The sequence below is a fragment of the Aquarana catesbeiana genome, linkage group LG06, assembly GCF_042186555.1.
Source record: "Aquarana catesbeiana isolate 2022-GZ linkage group LG06, ASM4218655v1, whole genome shotgun sequence".
Taxonomy (NCBI): domain Eukaryota; kingdom Metazoa; phylum Chordata; class Amphibia; order Anura; family Ranidae; genus Aquarana; species Aquarana catesbeiana.
This window is the reverse complement of record NC_133329.1, coordinates 131,123,519-131,145,333: the sequence shown is the minus strand read 5'-3', so window position 1 is coordinate 131,145,333 and position 21,815 is coordinate 131,123,519. Positions and strand designations below refer to the sequence as shown.

The following is a 21,815-nucleotide window of genomic DNA, read 5'->3' as shown; positions in this document are numbered from 1 at the left end:
CCGTAGTTTGGGACACTTTAAAAGCGGTTCTTAGGGGATTACTACACCAGCAGGTTGTTACAGTAAAGAAAAAGTCAAGGGAATGGGAGGCGAGAGCTAGAAGAGAAGATACGGAAGCAGAAGCACAATATGTGGCGGACCCGACCCCCGCAAAACAGGAGGTATGGCTTAGTAGGCAACAAGAGTATAGGGAATTAATTAATAGAAGAGCAGAAAACAAAAGACTATTCCAGAAGCAAAGTTATTATGGCGAAGGAGAGAAGGTAGGTCGGATGTTGGCACTAATAACTAAGTTCAACCTATCCCCATCGGCCATTCTTTCAATTAGGACACCGGTTGGAGAGATCACTTCTGATCCCACCGAGGTCCTAGAGACCTTCACTACGTTCTATAGGGACCTGTACAGGTCGCGCCGGGGGTTGGATCGGCGTGATATGGATGGGTTTCTGAGAGGGGTGGACCTGCCTGTACTCTCGGAGGGGGACAGGAGCGAGATGGAGTCTCCCCTGACCCTGGAGGAGTTGCAAAAGGCTGTTGCAGAGTTGTCATGCCAGAAATCCCCCGGCCCGGATGGCCTGCCGCTGGAGATTTACAGAAAATATGGGGAGGTTCTACTCCCGGAGCTTTTAAAAGTATTGGAGCAGACGATTAAGGACGGAAGGCTACCTCCATCAATGTTGGAGGCTGACATAGTGGTGATACCAAAAGAGGGGAGAGACCAACTGGAAGTCACCTCATATAGACCGATATCACTACTGTGTTCGGACGCCAAGATTGTAGCAAAGGCGCTGGCGTCTAGATTAAATAAGTGCATCGCAAAACTGGTCCATCCAGACCAATCGGGGTTTATCCCCGACCGGTCTACCAGCACCAATATCAGAAGGGTATATTTGAACCTCCAGGCTCCAGCGGAGAATGCGGGGCCTAGAGCCATACTGTCTCTGGACGCCGCCAAGGCCTTTGACAGCCTGGAGTGGGAATATCTCTGGCGGGTGATGGAGAGGTTTGGATTTGGCCCCGTATTCATCAGCTGGTTAAAAATCCTTTACAACCAACCAAGGGCAAGACTCAAAATAAACAATAACTACTCAGAAAGTTTTCCCCTCGAAAGAGGGACCAGACAGGGCTGTCCCCTATCCCCGTTGCTGTTTGTCTTGGCCATGGAGCCGCTGGCGGGAGCGGTGAGATCATCATCTGAACTGCAGGGCTTCCGCAGAAATGGCGAGGAAGAGAGAATTGCACTTTTCGCAGACGATGTCCTCTTCTTTCTAGGGGACACGTCCTCCTCATTGGAGAAAGTAATACACCTAGTGGAGGACTTTGGGAAACTCTCAGGATTAACAATCAATTGGGAGAAATCATCGCTCCTGCCGGTCGACCCATTGGCCAACCCTATATCAACGAGCTTACCCCAACTGAAAGTCACGGGGAAAATGAAGTACCTTGGTGTAGTGCTGTCCAAGGATCCCGGTGCGTTCATTGAGGACAACTTGGTCCCTCTTCTATCAAAATTCAAGAAAAAATGCGATACCTGGTGTAGACTCCCTCTATCCGTGGCGGGCCGGACAAACTTGATTAAGATGATATGGCTGCCTCAGCTGCTATACCTGTTCCACAACTCCCCAGTATGGATCGGGGAGAAGTGGTTTCAAAAAATCCAATCCCTCTTTAGGGAATTAATTTGGAAAAAAGGACAGGCTAGAATAGGCTTACAAAAATTGCAGTGTTCCACCACGGAGGGGGGACTGGGGGTCCCCCACCCGCGTACTTACTTTCTGGCAGCCCAGTTACAGCAATTAGGGGGATGCGCCATTGATGGAGGGGGAAATAAGAACGCCAAAATCATCCTACAGGGCAGCCCACACAACTCATTAGTCGAAGCACTGGAGGCAGACTCACTACTAGGAGGGACCCCGACACTTAAAATGATCACCAGGGTTTGGCAGACAGCCAAGCGAATAATGGGGTATAGGGGAGTCTCAGAATACTCACCAATTTGGGACAACAAGAACCTGCAGGAATTATTATCTGTTGATAGGAATAAGAAGTGGGAGAGGAAAGGGGTCCGCCGGTTGATACAGTTATATGAAGGGGGCACTCTGAAACCCTTTGAGGAGCTGAGGCATGAGTACGGGCTACCAAATCGTGTATTCTATAGTTACTTACAGATTAGACACGCCCTGAGAAAGCAGTTTGGAAGGCAACCCCCCACTTGGTGCAGGATCCCACTATTACAAACAAGAATTAATTCAGAGACCTCCAAGGGGTTAATCACAGCAATATATAGTCAATTAATTAAGAAAACAAACATGAATGCTGGTTCTTCCAGGGGCAGGGACAGGTGGGCGGCTGATGTGGGGGAGATAACAGACATACAGTGGGAAAGGATCCTGGAAATGGGATCTGAGGTGTCGGTCTCTCCCTCGCAAAAGGCCTCCCACCTGATGCTACTGCACAGGTCTTATTATACACCAAAAAAGCTCTTTGCGATTGGCCGCCGAACCAACGATGAGTGCCCCAGATGCAGAGGAACAGGCGATCTGATTCATATGTTCTGGAGGTGCCCAAAATTGGCTAGGTATTGGTCCGAGATCTTAAAGAAAATAAATACCATATTTAAAATTAACTTAGAGCTAGATCCCAAGACCTGTGTGCTGGGGCATGCTACTAACGGTTTAAGAGATAGGAACATGGCGATGGTGGTGGCAAGATGCCTGTTCCAAGCCAGAAAACTGATTGCACAGTCCTGGCAATCAAGTACTCCTCCCACCCCGGAAGCCTGGATAGGGACTGTTAACTCCACAGTGTGGAGCGAAAGAACATTCTACACGAGGTCAGGCAATTATAATAAATTTGTGAGAATGTGGAACCTGTGGATTCAGTCAATGCCGTGCCCGTTATCAGTGATACTCTAGCTCCGAGAATATCCACTCCCTATTAATGGGGTGGGCTATACTAGGAGCAGCCCAGTGCCTAGAGTTGAGTTGGAATAATGCATTGAACCTATGTCGGCTATTGGACGCGCCTTGAATATATAGGGTTTTAATAGGGGGGGTATCACAGGGGGCGGGTGGGTGGGCTCACTAAAAAGAAAAGTACCAAATATATAAAAATGTATAATAGTAATTGTGAGGACATACGGTCAACTGGCTTAGCGTTGCAGGATGTATGCTATGCTTTTTGTAATATGGCGCTATTGCAACTACACATATTTTGTAATGTATATTGCTACACAACATTTGCACAGAAGATTCATTTAAAAAAAAAAAAAAAAAAAAAAAAGGGCAACTGCGACAAGCCACAATGATGTGACTTGATTAGAGACATATATGAATACCAGGCTGAAGTTAGTCTCTTGACAAAGTTATCTGATGTGGCAAAAAAAAAAAAAAAATATATTTTGCTAGGCAACTAGGAAACATCAAAGGCAGACTTGACTGAAAATGAAATTGTCGTTTAAGGAGGCACTAAAACATTATGGTTGCTATTATTGCATTGTCCCCTATAATCCCCTGCTATTGGGAACAAGAACCTGTTGTTGAACTAGCACAACTCTATTTACCCCAAGACTAAACCCACCTAGCTGTCCACTGATGTCATTAAATTGTATGCCCACCTTCTTTCCAAAACCAGAGAAGTTTTTTGGCTTGATATAAACTTTAAATCTCACAGAAATGAAAGGAAACTGTTTACGCTAACATGGAAAATTACAACCGAGAATGACTGAGCAAAAACTGTGCTGAAAGAGTTTTAAGAATAGCTCACACGCTAGATCTGAATATATCCTTTCTGTAAGCAAGTTACTAACTTTGTTGATGACAGGGACGAGGAATACAAAATAAACAAAGAAAACCACGGAGTGGGGAGTGGAATTGTTTGGTAAAGTGGAAAAATTCCATGCAGCAAGCTTTGGGGCCCACTGTGCACATGACTGACAGCACACACAACAACTCAAGTAAACAAAATGACTGGAATAAAGCAAAATTCTTAATGTGGTAAAACAAGTAATGGTAATTGCTAATTACTGTACTAATGAGCACTACTGCTTTTGATCAAAGCACCTAAAGTAACATCACAGGTTAAACAGCAAAAGGATTTATGTCATTTACATTCACTTGATGGATTTGGGGCTACAAAACATAGGAGCTTTTAAATTTGCATCTCACACAGGAAATATCTAGTACTGATCAAGCAATGCCAAAAAGAATTACTGAAAATAAAAACAAAGGGCTTCTGCATAATAAGCTGCACAGAACCATGTTGTACAATTGCACATTATATTATCATGGAACAGTGAGGTACATCTATGGGCTATCATACATCTGACATCCTAATACCACAGCTTTACTTTCAATCTTGGAGAGCACTTACATCAAACATGGCTACCAGTAAACAGGGAGATCAATTAAACTGTATGTATAGTCAAAAGATTTTTTTTTTATTTGGAGAGAATGTGGAATGGCTATAACCCTTGTAGGCTTTTTACTCTTATCTGAAACTATGTTATAGTAAATTCCCTCCACTTCCTGTGAAAACTGTTTTAGCAAACAGGAAGTGAGTGGAAATCTCCAACAGTTGCATAGACAGAAGTTACAAATAGGATTTGTGACTTACCAAAAAATTCCTTTCCTTGGAATACAGCATGCAGGACACAGGATCTTAGTCATAACCATGGTCTATGCAGCTAAATTCAGGTGAGTCCTGTCCTGTACTCCAAGTAAAGTATTTTGCTGGAAAGTAAAAATAGGAAAAAACTTTTTTTTTCTTAATCATACAGGACACAGGATCTTAGTTGTATGGGACATCCATAAGCAGTCCAACATAGAGGAGGGCAACAGCAAACAACACTAACAGGCCCACGCAACAAATAGGTTATGAAAGGTGGGCAAGTCCAAAGCATGACGGCGTGGGCAGCATTGTATGTGAGCTCCTGCTTGGCTGTCTGCCTTTGAACCTGACCAGGACAATCCATTTTACATACTGGCCCCAGGACATGTCTAAGTTGAACCCGGCAAAGGAAAGGAGGAAGGAGTCTTCAAAGTCTGCCATCTGCCACTTTTTCTCTCACTGCTCCAACTGACTTATTGCCTCTGTCCTCTATCTGATATGGATCCCCTGAGACCATGTCGCGTACGCGGGAGAAATGTTCTGAATCCTCACAAGCTCAATCTCCTCCTGCTGCTCTGCCCACCCACAGAGCCAAGCTCAGTACCAGACCCCTGAGCACCATATTCGTTCTGTTATCTCAGTCCTGTTGCCAGACTGACATGGGTTTCAGTATGATCTGGACTATGCCACTACCTGTCATCCAAGACTATTTAGGGATGTTCTTAGGTGACATTGTTCCCTGCTACTTACTTGCCGATGACCACACATCGTTGCCCTTACCCCGGTTCATATTATGGTTTATGTTTTAGTGCTCAGCTTACTGTATGCTAATTGTTTCTATAGGGTACGTGAGATGCCGCTCCTTGCCTTTATAACACATGGCAGTTCCACCTGTTGGTTGCTGGCTGCCCTGTAACTGTATTGGCGCTTATCCCATTTGGGGAACTTATGCACTTTTTTGCTACAGGGTTTAATATGTATACAAACATTACTGGGCTATCTGGCTGATAGAGGAGGCCTCAACGTCATGCTTTAACTTACATGCCCTTGTTTAATGGCCTTTTGACAGTAGGATAGGGAAATTAGAACTACCTTTGACCCCTAGGTACCAATGTGGATTGTTATTGCTGCCCTCCCTTTATCCCATGATGTGGTTCACTGGCACTGTAGTGGCGACTTGCCGTTCAGGGATACATGGAGTCTTCCGTTACCTGTATTTATTTATTTTTTGCTCCATGATGCAGTACATTAGTCATTTCGTCATGTATGGCTGAGAGTTGCTTTAACCTTTTAATAGTAAGACCAAAGTTGGCCTTTCCCCACTCTCTGGCGGACCCAACATCTGCACCAAACTTCTGAGCAGCCTCTAATGCCCCGTACACACGAGCGGATTTTCCGTCGGAAAAACCATCCAAGAATTACGCTCAAGCTTGGCTTGCATACACACGGTCACACAAAAGTTCTCTGAACTTTCGACCGTCAAGAACAAGGTGACATACAAAGCTACGACGAGCCGAGAAAATTAAGTTCAATGCTTCCGAGCATGCGTCGAATTGTTTCCGAGCATGCGTAGGAATTTTGTGTGTCGGAATTTGTACAGACAATTGGAATTTCCGATCGGAATTTTTCCGACCGAAAAATAGAGAACATGCTCTCAGTCTTTTGCTGGCTGGAATTCTGCCAGCAAAAGTCCGATGGAGCATGTGAGCTGACCAAAAGCTCACATCCGACTTTTGCTGGCATTATTTCTGATTGTGTGTATGGGGCATAACACGTTATTGGAGCTCAGACATGTTTTTGTATACACTGCTATAACATTACTGTAATATTAGCATGTTATCTGGCAACCTTATTGTTCTTTGGCTTATGTACTCCCCCCTCCTTTGAAGTTTGACAGACACTGTTTTGGAACTCACAGATATTTCAGGCTTGTTCATGCATCAGTATGAGGTCGTGCTCTGTTTCCTTTAAAAAACCTAAATAAAGTTTCTTTGAAAGTCAAGTAGGTCTTTCTCGAGGCTCAGCAATCCAACCTCGGGTCTTGGGTTAAGCTTTCTAGTTTATCAGAGATGGCCCTCTGGGGCTGTTACTCTCCCTCATCCCCAGAGTGCCACTGCTAGTGTTCATTGTGTTTTGCCAATCCATGCCTGTATTTCTCAATTCCCCTTTTCCCCTATTTTTTTGTCTGTGGTGTGGTGGGTGGCGTGACAGCATGTGACTGGTAGTCTGATCCCCTTACTCCGCCTTTCCTTTTCCCTTTTAACTCTCTGATCTCACCCCCTTTTTTTTTGTTACTTCTCTTCTCTCCCTGACAGAAGCGGTTTGTCTCTTTTCATTGCCTTTAGCTGGGTATTGACTGCCCTACCTATCGACCCGCCATCTATTTTTGCTGTATCTCTGCCCATTGTCTTTTGTTTACTATGGCCGATCTGCAGATTACCTTTTTAAATGTTTGGGGGCTCAATATTCCAAAAAACAGAATGATCCTCACAGACCTCAGAAAATGTAAGATACGGATTTCCTTCTTGCGAGAAACAAACTTTTCGGCAGAAAAGATCCTACCTTTGACTGTCAGACACTTTGCATCCACATTCCATTCAGGCTCTCTGGACAAGAAGTCTTATGGGGTGTGTATCCTCTTGTTTCTTAATGTTACCTGCTCCCACCTGACTGAGTATTGGAATTTGGAATGGAGATGTCTTTTCATTAGGGTCTAATTGGTACCCCAAATGTCATGCTCGCTACCCTATATATACCAAATCATAATCAAATGAAGCCTCTTTGTATTCACTGTCCTTGTTAGCAGGAGTACTGGTCCTGAGAGACTATTTTAACCATCATGGAGCCTCAATTAAATGCTACTAGGAGTGCAACTCATCTCCCTGCAGTACTTCTACACTATGTCAAAAACTACCTACAGCTCAAACCAACTGATGGATGTTTGGAGAATGCATCATCCTACATCGAAAGACTACTCCCACTATTATCAAGTGTACCATTCTATTTCATGCATTGACATCTTTTTAATGAAACATTGTCATCTTCTCATGGCTTCCTCTTCTAAGATATGTAATTTAACCCTTTCTGACCATGCTTCTATTTCCCTTTTTCCTACTTCTGGGTCTGGTGTCCCATTGAATTTTTACCTCAAAATCGGACTGTAGTGAATAATCTTTTGATGGAACTAGAGACCTATTTCCCCTTAAATGTCATGTCAGAGGTCCCTCCTCCTCAGTGTGTCTGGGAAGCTCATGAACCCTCTATAACAGAAGTTTTGATTAGGTTTGGCTATCACCACATAAAACAAAATGGCAAGACTATTTCTGACTTACTGGATCAGATCCACAAATTTGAGACCCTCCACAAATGCAAACACACTGTTGAAACCTTAACTGACCCAACACTTTTGCATCATCACCTATAATCATTACTCTTGAGAGAGCGAAAGCTTCCTTAACCAAATGTAGGAGGCATTAGTATGAATACGATAACCACTGTGGCAATGATCTCAACTATCCAAACATCTGATGGTTCAAAAGCTTCCCTGGTCCAACACATACTGTAGCTAAGGCCCTTAGGAACTTTATGTTAGGCTTTATAATCTGACGCATCACCGTTCACAGGCATCACAAGAAGCATATAGTATGAAAATTAAGGTATACTTAGCTTGTTCAGGACTACTGTCCCTGGATGATGAATCATACAAACTTTAGAAACACTGATTACTTCTACTGGATTTGCTCAGGCACTTAAGCAGGCAACTGCAGGTAAGGCACCAGGGCCAGATGGCTTTACACTTCTGTACTCTAAAAGACTGCAGGCTATCTTGGTGCCCCATTTTGTAAATTAATTTATTTACCTAACTTAGGATCTTTCTTTGAAATCAGAAGCTCTATTGGCAATTATTTCAATTGCTAAAATTTTGGCCACTAGTTTAGTATCCTATCTTCCTAAGATAATCTGCTTTGATCAGGTGGGATTTTTGCCCACTCATGAAGCCCATGATGGTACTCTTCTTGCCATTAATACTATGCATGCCATCCCTATTGAATCCTGATCAAACATTTTATTATATATGGATGGTGAGAAGGCTTTCAATAGGGCGGTTTGGTCTTTCAACCACCACATTGTAATTTATTGGATTAGACCCACATTTGAGACACTTCAGCGCAAGACAAAATTAACAGGAATTTGTTTACTCCTTTCAACATTTACAATGGTACACATCAGGGGTGTCCCCTATTGTCCCTCATTTTTTAACCTTTGCTACGGTCCATCAAGAACATCTCCGGTATCACAGTAGGACCAACACAACACAAGGTTTCAGCATATGCTGATAAGCTTCTCCTATTCCTGAGCCATCTGGAAATTATGGTTTCAAATCTAATGGAATTTAAACTCTGTGGCGAGCTCTCAAACATTCACATCAACTACACCTTTTTGAGAGAGATGTTCCAGAAGCTCCAATTATCTTTCCTCTTCAAAGGCACTCAGTCCCTCATCCAGTATTTCGGCATTCAATTACCAAAGAACTTACATCCCGGTCCTGCAAGTATTTCTCTTAGATGGGAAGGCACAATGTCACATTTTCCATAGTGTTCCTTAAATCTGTTCAGGCTATTTGGAATAACTGAGTGGGCCTCTAACCTGGCACGCATCAAACATTCTGTGTTGCGTAGACCTAAATTGTTGGTTGGCATGTCACTACCTAATGTAAGATTATACAATATGGCCTCACACTTAAGAAGAGTCTAGGGGTGGATTTACTAAAGGCAAATAGTCGGTGCACGGAAAATAAAGAAATAACATTTTTACTTGCACATGAATGGATGATGGAAATCAACAGAGCTTTACCCCATTTACTAAGCTCTGGGAAAAGACATAAAACAAACCGATGTATTATAAAAAACGCATGCAATATAAATGCCCAAATGCCCTATTGTTCTTTAGAACAATTGTTTTCCCTCACACCTAAAAACACTATAAAAAAAACTGAGGTTTGCCAGGAGTGAGAGAGGTTGTATAGGGATATACCTGTATTTCTTTTTTGCCAGAGTTCCAGGTTGCTGCATATAACCCATGGTTATGATGAAGATCTTATGTCCTGTACTGTATGATTGAGAAACGCCTATTTGTAAATTAGGGGAAGGCTAGAACCCATGTCAGCTTTATTATGCTTGAAGTATTCATGTTGTAGATTTTCAAGCCCTGTCTGGTAAAACTGTTCTCATTGGGCCAAAAAGTAATTAAACATTTTCCAAATGGAGCCCCAGATAGCAATAAAACCAGACAAGGGTCTACCCAAAATTTAAATGGTTTTGGCAGGACATGCGTTAAGCTGGTATACATTGTGAATTCCATTAAACCACCCCTATTTTTTACTCTCCCAGCATCCAGTGTGAACCTCTCTTTGCACCATACTGCATTTTCTGTGTAGCTGCCTGTTTTACAGGTAACAGGACTTTGGGCGCAAAAGGGCACAATGCAATTGTATAACTTTGGGGATCTTTCTGGTAATTTTGTAGTATTATTGTCATTAGTGTCCTTGTATTAATCTTTTTACATTTACATTAGGGACATTTTTGTATTGTGCTGATTTATTGTTTGGTAAATATGCTTACAGATTTAAATTTTCCAAACTATTCTACAAATATACAGTACATCCTGTCTATGAGAAATATGGATATGATTCTTACGTGAAACGTGTTGAAATAGACAGATGTCTAAACATATTAATGTATCAGTAAGATCCATATGAGAAAGTTCAGGATGAGTATACATTTACATGTGCTTGCTTTTATGCCATTAAGGGTATATGGTGTATATACTTATCATTCTTTAATTTGACATTTGCACAAATAAAGATTTTCTATTTTTGCAATCATTCCTTTATATGGTTTTCTTCCTTCTTTTGCATGTGTTGATTTAAAAAGCCCCACTGTTCTTTTGTGTGTGCATTAGATAACAGGACTTTGAGACTGGGTTCACACCAAAATTATAGACACCCTGCCATAAGCGGAGGTGGCTGACCAACTTTAGTTCTGCTGAGTGGTAATTTGCCCAAGCTAATTTGAAGCATTGCACAGCCGAATTCGTAGTCCGGAAATACCACATACAGTCAGATCCATAAATATTGGGACATCGACACAATTCTAATCTTTTTGGCTCTATACACCACCACAATGGATTTGAAATGAAATGAACAAGATGTGCTTTAACTGCAGACTTTCAGCTTTAATTTGAGGGTATTTACATCCAAATCAGGAATTACAACAGTTTGTATATGTGCCTCCCACTTTTTAAGGGACCAAAAGTAATGGGACAATTGGCTGCTCAGCTGTTCCATGGCCAGGTGTGTGTTATTCCCTCATTATCCCATTTCCAAGGAGCAGATAAAAGGTCCAGAGTTCATTTCAAGTGTGCTATTTGCATTTGGAATTTGTTGCTGTCAACTATCAATATGAGATCCAAAGAGCTGTCACTATCAGTGAAGCAAGCCATCATTAGGCTGAAAAAACAAAACAAACCCATCAGAGAGATAGCAAAAACATTAGGTGTGGCCAAATCAACTGTTTGGAACATCCTTAAAAAGAAAGAACGCACTGGTGAGCTCAGCAACACCAAAAGACCCGGAAGACCACGGAAAACAACTGTGATGGATGGCCGAAGAATTCTTTCCCTGGTGAAGAAAACACCCTTCACAACAGTTGGTCAGATCAAGAACACTCTCCAGGAGGTAGGTGTATGTGTGTCAAAGTCAACAATCAAGAGAAGACTTCACCAGAGTGAATACAGAGGGTTCACCACAAGATGTAAACCATTGGGGAGCGTCAAAAACAGGAAGGCCAGATTAAAGTTTGCCAAACAACATCTAAAAAAGCTTTCACAGTTCTGGAACAACATCCTATGGACAGATGAGACCAAGATCAACTTGTACTAGAGTGATGGGAAGAGAAGAGTATGGAGAAGGAAAGGAACTGCTCATGATCCAAAGCATACCACCTCATCAGTAAAGCATGGTGGTGGTAGTGTCATGGCGTGGGCATGTATGGCTTCCAATGGAACTGGTTCTCTTGTATTTATTGATAATGTGACTGCTGACAAAAGCAGCAGGATGAATTCTGAAGTGTTTCAGACAATATTATCTGCTCATATTCAGCAAAATGCTTCAGAACTCATTGGACGGTGCTTCACATTGCAGATGGACAATGACCCGAAGCATACTGCAAAAGCAACCAAAGACTTTTTTAAGGGAAAGAAGTGGAATGTTATGCAATGGTCAAGTCAATCACCTGACCTGAATCCGATTGAGCATGCATTTCACTTGCTGAAGACAAAACTGAAGGGAAAATGCCCCAAGAACAAGCAGGAACTGAAGACAGTTGCAGTAGAGGACTGGCAGAGCATCACCAGGGATGAAAACCAGCATCTGGTTATGTCTATGCGTTCCAGACTTCAGGCTGTAATTGGCCGCAAAGGATTTCCAACCAAGTATTAAAAAGTAAAAGTTTGATGGATAATTGTTAATCTGTCCCATTACTTTTGGTCCCTTAAAAAGTGGGAGGCACATATACAAACTGTTGTAATTCCTACACCGTTCACCTGATTTGGATGTAAATACCCTCAAATTAAAACTGAAAGTCTGCAGTTAAAGCACATCTTGTTTGTTTCATTTAAAATCCATTGTGGTGGTGAATAGAGCTAAAATGATTAGAAATGTGTCGATGTCCCAATATTTATGGACCTGACTGTATATTATAAGTTTTGCTGCCTTGGCTAGGAAATTATGGTGCAGAAGAAAAGTGTATATTACCTTGATGCAAAAACAGATGCAGAGGTAAAGATGATATACATTACATGTTTTTCCCAAATTGTCCTTTTGGACAATGCTCATGGTAGCAAATCACATAGCATGGATGCATTATGATGAGCAGGTAGGGTTTTCTTCAACAAAAACACCTTTTTTTCCCAAATTGTCCTTATTTTACACAGTTCAAGGTGGCAAGTGACATAGCAAAGAGACAATATGAAGAGCAGATAGGGTATTCTTTGACAAAAACATGTTTTTCCCAAATTGTCACAATTTTATAATGTTTGTGGTGGCAAGTTACATCCATGTAAACCTATTTTAAACCACAACCACATTTTATTGGAGCATGCCTCACGCACAGCTTAGATGTCCCTTTTTCGCATCTGGCAAAGTAGGAAGTTGTGCAAGATTTATGTAATGTGAGGGATTGTCTAAAAATTCCATACAGTTCGTATCCACTCAGGTGGGCCCAAGCAATAAACATTTATAATCTGAAGAAGATTGTACAATCTGATTATAAAGCCTGTGGCTAGATTTAAGCCTTATACACACTACTAGTATTTTTTCCTTCAAGCCAGCGGGTTGAATGGAAAAAAAACTTACAACTCAGGTCAGAGAAGTTATACTAACAATCCGATGTTAGTAGAGCAATCTCCCCTGCTGTGCTATTATGTTGACTTTCAACAGAACGGCCGGCTTCTGTTGGACCGGCTGCCGTGCACACGGGCCGAATGCCGCCCAACATTCGGCCCATATGTACTAGGCTTTAGTGTTCTCCAAGCTTGATTTAGGATTTCTCCCATCTGAAATTTTTTTTTCTAACACCTGAAGTGCATAACTCCCTTTCTGTGAAGACAAATATATAAACGACAGTATAACAACATATGTGTGTGTGTGTGTATATATATATATATATATAGATACATATACACACACACAAAATATATCAGGCAGAAAGTATGTGTTGTGCAGTGTATTAACTTGGACATTTGTGGTAGATACTCAGCTATTGCTGACTCCTGCCAAGTATTTTGGCGAAACACGTACCAGAATTAGACACCAGGCAGTGTTTCTTTAGAAGTTGCACAAAGACAAATGGTTTCATCAACTCATTGCATGTATTTTGTCATTCTGCGCAGTGCACTCTATTTAGTCCTAGTATTTGAGAAGCAAATAATAAAAGTAAGAAATGTCTGCTGAGCATCCATGTTATCTCTTGCACCATTAAAGAGAACACCGATGACACCAGCGGCGGCGGGTGTTTTTTTGTTTGGGGGGGGGGGCAAACAACCACTACCCCCCTCCTCGCTGCCTGACGGTCCACTGGCACTGACCCCAGGCGGCTGGCACATCAGGCAATGGCAGGCATCAGGCAGCGACGAGCACATTGGGCAGCAGCGGGGAAGGTGGCATCAACAGGCACATTGGGTAGCGGTGGGGATTGGGGCATTGGGCAGCGGCTCCTGTGTCTTCTCCTTCTCTCTTCCGCCGTGTGTCTCCTCCTCTCCTCCTAGGCATGCAATAAGAGCGCCTGTCCTTTCAGCCAATCAGGTGATGGGTATCAGACCCACTTCCTGATTGGCTAGGAGGATCATCAGTTTTGCAACAGTGAATATTAATTCACTGTTGTAACACCTGGGTGGGCTCATGGCGCAATGCTCTGCGCCATGAGCCCACCCTATTTTGAAGCCTATTAGAGCCTCTGGCTTTAATCAGGTCCTTCAAAAAAACACCTCCACCACAGTAATTCATTCGCCCGGTGTCCAGAAAGGGGCCGGACGCATAATTAGGGGGTAGTGGCCGAGGATCATATATCATTAATTAGGATGTGGTGGCTGTGGATAGAGGGGACGGCGACCGGGTGCCCCTAAAGGACAGGCCGCCACTGGATGACACTGTAGCTAAGTGATAAGAAAGTCACAAAGTCTCTGCTCCAAATTGTAAAGGCAAGGAAAGGGGGAAAAATAGTCACTGGCCAAGGTTTCTAACCTATCCAATTATTACCTTCCCCTTAGTCAGCGGTGTCTCTGGGCATCTCATAGCCAGAAGACTGTCCACAAAATGGTCAATTGAAGGCTGTAAATACATTTCCATGAGTATATTTACATATGGCCATGGCTTGATGGAGATAAATAAAATAAAGCTTAGGAAATATCAGCGTAGTAAAGCTAAAACATTTTATGCACAGAAATGATATGTTGAGGATGGGAACTCATGGAAGAAAAAGTCCCTAAAACAACATCGGCAGCAAGGTCTCTTCGAGATTTGTGATAGCTGTACTTAAAATACAAAATAATTTGTAAACTCCAACTAAATATAATATTAAAATCAAAAGTTTCCTTCTTTTAACATAGTTTATTATAATTATATTAATTCCTATATTTGTTTAACCGGATAGAGCACAAAAGCCAAGGCTTTGTTTCCAGTGCATAAACACAAAACAGATGGTCCAACGTGCTTTAAGGGCTTGAAAAGAACAGTGAGGAATCCCAGCTGTTTTCCAGATATAAAAGAAGTTTGTCATCTTTCAGGACTTATAAAGGAATTCCTGAACACAGCCTATAAAGTACATGCCGTACACTTCCTTACCGGTCCCTCCAGCGTGATAAGGGGCTTCTGAGATTCAGTGAACGCTCCTAAGTCATGCCTGTCATAGCGCAGCAAGAGATTGTCTTTAAATAGTAACCTATTATCTTCAAGCTTATTGTGCAATTCATAATGATCTCTAAAATTTACTACGAGAACAAACAACGCTCAGCAGATGGTTTATATTTGTCAAACTCTCCTGATTTGAAAGTTTACGGCCAAACCAAAACCATCCAAGAATTTTAATGAAAACCCCAATCATACCTGCCTTATTGCCTTCCATCTTCTAAATCTCTGTTTATTCACCGTTTCTCCCTTTTGCCTTTTTTCGGTACATTATCATCACTAGGCCTTATTTATAAAAACGTGTCTGTGTGATCAGGGCAACCAATAAAGCCTTCTTTTATTTGCTAAAACCAAAACAGATTATTTTCCTGATACAGATATTTTATCTCCTGGTTGATTCAGTTTAACTTCTTAAAGACCCAGTTAATCTAGAAGGGCTATTTCATTTATAGGTGGATGGTCTGCTTTGGATTACATCTAGAATTCAGTGTTCAGTGTTCAGTGGTAACGTCTGTATTAAAGTATTCCGACCAGGGATACAGAAAATGCCATGATGAAAATTGGAGCCCCCCAGAAACAGACTTTGTATGAAATACAGTTACTGGACATTTGGGAAGGGAAAAGGAGATGCCAGGCTGCTTCAGTTTATTAAACAAAATCATCAAACGCAATGATAGGAAACAAAACCTTTCAGTTGTGGGTTTACAGGGGCCCAGAGCAACCACCTTGCTAGAAGAAGGGGAAACTACAGTGTGTTGAAAAAGTATTCATACCCCTTGACATTTTCCACATATTTTCATGTTCCAATCAAAAACGTAAATGTTTTTATTGGGATTTTATATGATAGACCAACACAAAGTGGCACATAATTGTGAAGGGGAAGGAAAACGATAAATGGTTTTCTTTTTTTACAAATAAATGTGAAAAGTGTGGCGTGCATTTGTATTCAGCCCCCTTTACTCGGATATCTCTAACTAAAATCTAGTGGAACCAATTGCCTTCAGAAGTCACCTAATTAGTAAATAGAATCCACCTGTGTGTAATTTCATCTCAGTATAAATACAGCTGTTCTGTTCAGAGGTTTGTTAGAGAACCTTAGTAAACAAACAGCATCATGAAGGACAAGGAACACACCAGGCAGGTTAGGGATTACGTTTTGGAGAAGTTTAAAGCAGGGTTAGGTTATAAAAAAATATCCTAAGCTTTGAACATCTCACAAAGCACTGTTCAATCCATCATCCAAAAATGGAATAAGTTTGGCACAACTGCAAACCTACCAAGACATGGCCGTCCACCTAAACTGACAGGCCGGACAAGGAGAGCATTAATCAGAGAAGCAGCCAAGAGGCCCAAGGTAACTCTGGAGGGGCTGCAGAGATCCACAGCTCAGGTGGGAGAATCTGTCCACAGGACAACTGTTAGTTGTGCACGCCACAAATCTGACCTTTATAGAAGAGTGGCAAGAAGAAAGTCATTGTTGAAAGAAAGTCATAAGAAGTCCCATTTACAGTTTATGAGAAGCCATGTGGGAAACACAGAAAACATGTGGAAGAAGATGCTCTGGTTAGATGAGACCAAAATGGAACTTTTTGGCCTAAATGCAAAACACTATGTGTGGCGGAAAATGAATACTGCACATCACCCTGAACACACCATCCGTGAAATGTGGTGGCCGCATCATGTTGTGGGGGTGCTTTTCTTCAACAGGGAAGCTGGTCAGAGTTGATGGGAAGATGGATGGAGCCAAATATAAGGCAATCTTAGAAAAAAACCTGTTAAGCTGGATACACACTATACAACTTTTGTTGTTTGATTTCCTTTAAATTTACCAAAACCATCTAGTGCAAGGGCCTGCATGATTGCATACAAATTTCAAGTGTTTAGGTTTGACTTCATATTATATGGTTTTGGTAAATTGAAAGGAAAAAATCTAAAGAAAATTGTACAGTGTGTAACAAGCTTTAGAGTCTGCAAAAGACTTGAGAGCTTCTGGGCCCTGGTGGAGCATCTGGAAGCCTGCTCCTCAAAGTGATTTTAAAGACTATAACAAACAAATAACAAACATGTCATACTTAACTGCCCTGTTACAGTGGTTTTGCACAGAGCAGCCCAGATCCTCTTCTTTTCAGGTCTCTCTTCTGTGCTCCTGGCCCTTTCCTCCTGTTGAGTGCCCCCACAGCAAGCAGCTTGCTATGGGGGCACACAAGCGGAGCTGCAGCTCCGTGTTTTCAATCAGACACAGAGTTGCGGTTCGACCCCGCCCCCTCTCTCTCCTAATTGGCTAACTGACTTTGATTGTCTGAGCCAATCAGGAGGGAGAGTCCCAAATGGCCGAGACACTCATGGACATCACTGGACAGAGATGGGGCTCAGGTAAGGGTTAGGGGGTGCTGGGGCGGCTGCTGCACACAGAAGGCTTTTTATCTTAATGCATAGAATGCATTAAGATAAAAAAACCTTCTGACTTTACAACCCCTTTAAGGGGGGGGGGGACTGTCAGGATCTAAATCACCTGCTGGTGGCACTGTGCTTCCCAGAGCAGGAGATTGCAGTTCCAGTGTCCACCAGCAGCCTCCAGTAATCAGTCTCCACCTGATGCTGAAAGGATATTTAGGCCCTCCCCTTTTAGTGCCTCTTGCTTCAGTGATTTGCTACTTGTTGCCAATAATCCCGATCTTTCTCCTGCCCTGTACCTTGTACCCTATATCCTCCTGTCTTGTACCTGCCCTCCTTTGTTCCCGAACCCCAGGTTTGGTTCCCCCTTCCCATCTGCCCCCTGCACCTCCAGTTTTCCCTGCTTTTCTCTGTTAATCCTCCCGTTCTATATTTTACATACAGTTAGTTGTTAGTTAGGTTTCCTGTTTGTTAGGTTTATTAGTCAGGTATTATGTCACTGGGGTGACTATTTACATTACTTTTCTGTTTACTGTGTGCTGTTCTTTGGATGGTTTTTGTTTCACTGTAAATAAAACCTACTTAAAGCATGTACAGTCTGGTCCCAGTTTTCTAAGTGTAGCCATGCAGATCTGGTCCTCTCTGCCCCTGAATTCCAACAAGGGGCCACTTCCTGCAACCATGCTGGTAAGACTGAGTGTCAAAATCATCCATTACAAAGCAAAAGGTCTCAACAGTAGAATAGCTAGCTGCAGGCGCACCTGAAGGCTCCAATAAGGGCACAGATGTATTTGCAGAAACAGGTAGTTTGAAAGAAGATCTTCAGGTGTCACAAAGCGAGTCTGTGTGCTAATAAACTTAAGCAGAGATGAAGGTCTACTTGGGGGAGTCTCATCTGAAATCACATGATGACTTTACATCAGGGGTCTCAAACTGGCGGCCCTACAGCTGTTGCAAAACTACAAGTCCCATGAGGCATTGCAAGGCTGACAGTTACAAGCATGACTCCCACAGGCAGAGGCATGATGGGACATAGTTTTGAAACAGCTGGAGGGCCGCCAGTTTGAGATCCCTGCTTTACATGCTCTTTTTTGTGTCAGGCATGTTGCCAAGAGAGAGAGACACACACTCCAGGCAATAAATACAAATTGCAGCTGCATCCAAATCGCATACAACACACATTGCAATTGCAGCTGAACCCGCATTGAGTCACACTGGACGTGATCCTTGAAATTGCACTAAAAAACTCATTCAAATTGCACTGCTTTAGTATGAACCTAGTCTTAGTGCAAAGGGGTGCAGACTGGCCTGCTTAATCTTCTTAGAGGTGCTTTAGAAGGAGGATAGTTGTACTGTGCTCCCAGCTAGGAGGAGTTGGGTGGTAGTTGGAAAGGTTAAGGAGACTGTCTGATCCAGAGCAGAAAATGTTCTCCCTGTGCCTGTGTGGGTTTCCTCTGGGTACTCCGGTTTCCTCCCACACTCCAAAAGACATGCTGGTAGGTTAATTGGCTCCTGTCTAAATTGGCCCTAGTATAAAAGTGAGTTAGGAACCTTGGATTGTAAGTTCCTTGAGGGCAGGGACTGATGTGAATGTATAATAAATATGCAGAGGGCTGCGTAAATTGATTGCACTCTATATGCATCCTCAATAAATAAATAAGAATTAATTCGGGGATTCCTTGAAGTTACAGCAACCCACCAGAAGCCTATCTTCTCAATATTTACAGTATCTCACAAAAGTGAGTACACCCCATTTTTGTAAATATTTTATTATATCTTTTCATGTGATTACACTGAAGAAATTACACTTTGGTACAATGTAAAGAAATGAGTGTACAGCTTGTATAACAGTGTACATTTGCTGTCCCCTGAAAATAACTCAACACACAGCCATTAGTATCTAAACTGCTGGCAACAAAAGTGAGTACACCCCTAAGGGAATATGTCCAAATTGGGCCCAAAGTGTCAATATTTTGTGTGGCCACCATTATTTTCCAGCACTGCCTTAACCCCCTTGGGCATGGAGTTCACGAGAGCATCACAGGTTGCCACTGGAGTGCTCTTCCACTCCTCCATGACGACATCGCAGAGCTTGTGGATGTTAGACTTTGCGCTCCTCCACCTTCCCTTTGAGGATGCCCCACAGACACTCAATAGGTTTTAGGTCTGGAAACATGCTTGGCTAGTTCATCACATTTACCCTCAGCTTCTTTAGCTAGGTAGTGGCCATCTTGGAGTTGTGTTTGGGGTCATTATCATGTTGGAATACTGCCCTGTGGCCCAGTCTCCGAAGGTAGGGGATCATGCTCTGCTTCAGTATGTCACAGCACATGCTGGCATTCATGGTTTCCTCAATGAACTGTAGCTCCCCAGTGCCAGCAGCACTCATGCAGCCCCAGACCATGACACTCCCACCACCATGCTTGACTGCAGGCAAGACACACTTGTCTTTGTACTCCTCACCTGGTTGCCGCCACACACGCTTGACACCATCTGAACCAAATAAGGTCATCTTGGTTTCATCACACCACAGGACATGGTTCCAGTAATCCATGTCCTTAGTCTGCTTGTCTTCAGTTTGAGGGTTTTCTTGTGCATTATCTTTAGAAGAGGTTTCCTTTTGGGACAACAGCCATGCAAACCAATTTGGTGCAGTGTGCGGCGTATGGTCTGAGCACTAACAGGCTGACCCCCCACCCCCATTAACCTCTGCAGCAATGCTGGCAGCACTCGTACAACTATTTCCCAAAGACAACCTCTGGATATGACACTGAGCACGTGCACTCAACTTCTTTGGTCGACCATGGCGAGGCCTGTTCTGATTGGAACCTGTCCTGTTAAACTGCTGTATGGTCTTGGCCACCGTGCTACAGCTCAGTTTCAGTGTCTTGGCAATCTTCTTATAGCCTAGACCATCTTTATGTAGAGCAAAAAAAAATTTTTTCAGATACACAGAGAGTTCTTTGCCATGAGGTGGCATGTTGAACTTCCAGCGACCATGGCGAGGCCTGTTCTGATTGGAACCTGTCCTGTTAAACCGCTGTATGGTCTTGGCCACTGTGCTGCAGCTCAGTTTCAGTGTTTTGGCAATCTTCTTATAGCCTAGGCTATCTTTATGTAGAGCAAAAAAAATTTTTTTCAGATACTAAGAGAGTTCTTTGCCATGAGGTGGCATGTTGAACTTCCAGTGACCAGTATATGAGAGTGAGAGAGATAACACCACATTTAAAACACCTGCTCCCCATTCACACCTGAGACCTTGTAACACTAACAAGTGACATGACACCGGGGAGGGAAAATGGCTAATTGGAGCCAATTTGGAAATTTTCACTTAAGGGTGTACTCACTTTTGTTGCCAGAGGTTTAGACATTAATGGCTGTGTTGAGTTATTTTGAGGGGACAGCAAATTTACACTGTTATACAAGCTGTAAACTAACTACTTTACATTGTAGCATAGTGTCATTTATTCAGTGTTGTCACATGAAAAGATTTACAAAAATGTGAGGGGTGTACTTACTTTTGTGAGATACTATATGCCTGCTCACAGTTTTTTTATTGCTACATATGGACAAAAGTTGGGTAGTCAGGTAGTTTTGAGTTTAGGACAGCATTGTGCAGAGTTGCCTTGACCCAGAGTGTGGCTTCACAAGTATTTGCAAGTATATGCAATAGGATTTTTGACTTACCTGAAAATTTCTTATCTTGGAGTACAATATAGGACACGGGATTTTTATTCTTAGACCATGAGTTATTTGCAGCTACCTTCTGGTGATTGGACACAAAAAATTGCTAGGGTCTCCCCCAGAGCACACCATATAACCCTGCCCACTTTGTGAGGCTCCAGTTCTTTTTAACAAGCAATAAGGAATGATAAAGACAAAGAGGGGGAGAGGCCTGTGTCCTGAAATGTACTCCAAGATTAGAAACTTACAGGTAAGTCAAAAGTCCTATTATTTTAATCATACAGTACAGGACAAAGGACTTGCATCAGACCATGGGATGTACCCATGCAATAAACTGAGAGGTGCACAACATAGCAAAACAGAATTGCCAACAGGCACACAACGAAACAAGGGTCATGAACCCAAACAAAAGAACAGTGAGGCACCTTGTAGCCAAAGCTCACATCAGCCAAGGCTTAAATATCATCTGGTAGAACTTTGAAAACATGTGAACAGAGGACTAGGGGGCAGCTGTGAAAAATTGGGAAGCAGATGCTTAATGTTGAAAAGCCCAAGAAACGCCAACAGCCCTAGTGGAATGCACTCTGATTTGGAAAGGAGAAACTGTCCGTAATACTGTATGCCCTGAAAAAGTAAGCCTAATCCACCTACCAATGGTGGAATAGGA

General features: G+C 42.6%; 1 protein-coding gene and 1 long non-coding RNA gene across 3 annotated transcripts in view; one reads left to right on the top strand and one right to left on the bottom strand.

Moving 5' to 3' along the window:
- The window catches only part of CHLSN (cholesin), a 640,429-nt gene that overhangs the window by 84,406 nt on the left and 534,208 nt on the right, over positions 1-21,815 (bottom strand). The window contains exon 1 of one of the 2 annotated variants that reach the window (XM_073636815.1): positions 15,008-15,129. The exons of the other annotated variant lie outside the window; for it this stretch is intronic. The gene's annotated coding sequence lies outside the window, so the exon portion shown is untranslated. Of the gene's footprint in view, positions 1-15,007; positions 15,130-21,815 lie in introns of those variants that run through there. 2 annotated transcript variants of the gene reach the window in all.
- Positions 1-21,815, top strand: part of LOC141148925 (uncharacterized) — a 62,271-nt gene that overhangs the window by 18,352 nt on the left and 22,104 nt on the right. The window lies entirely within an intron of this gene.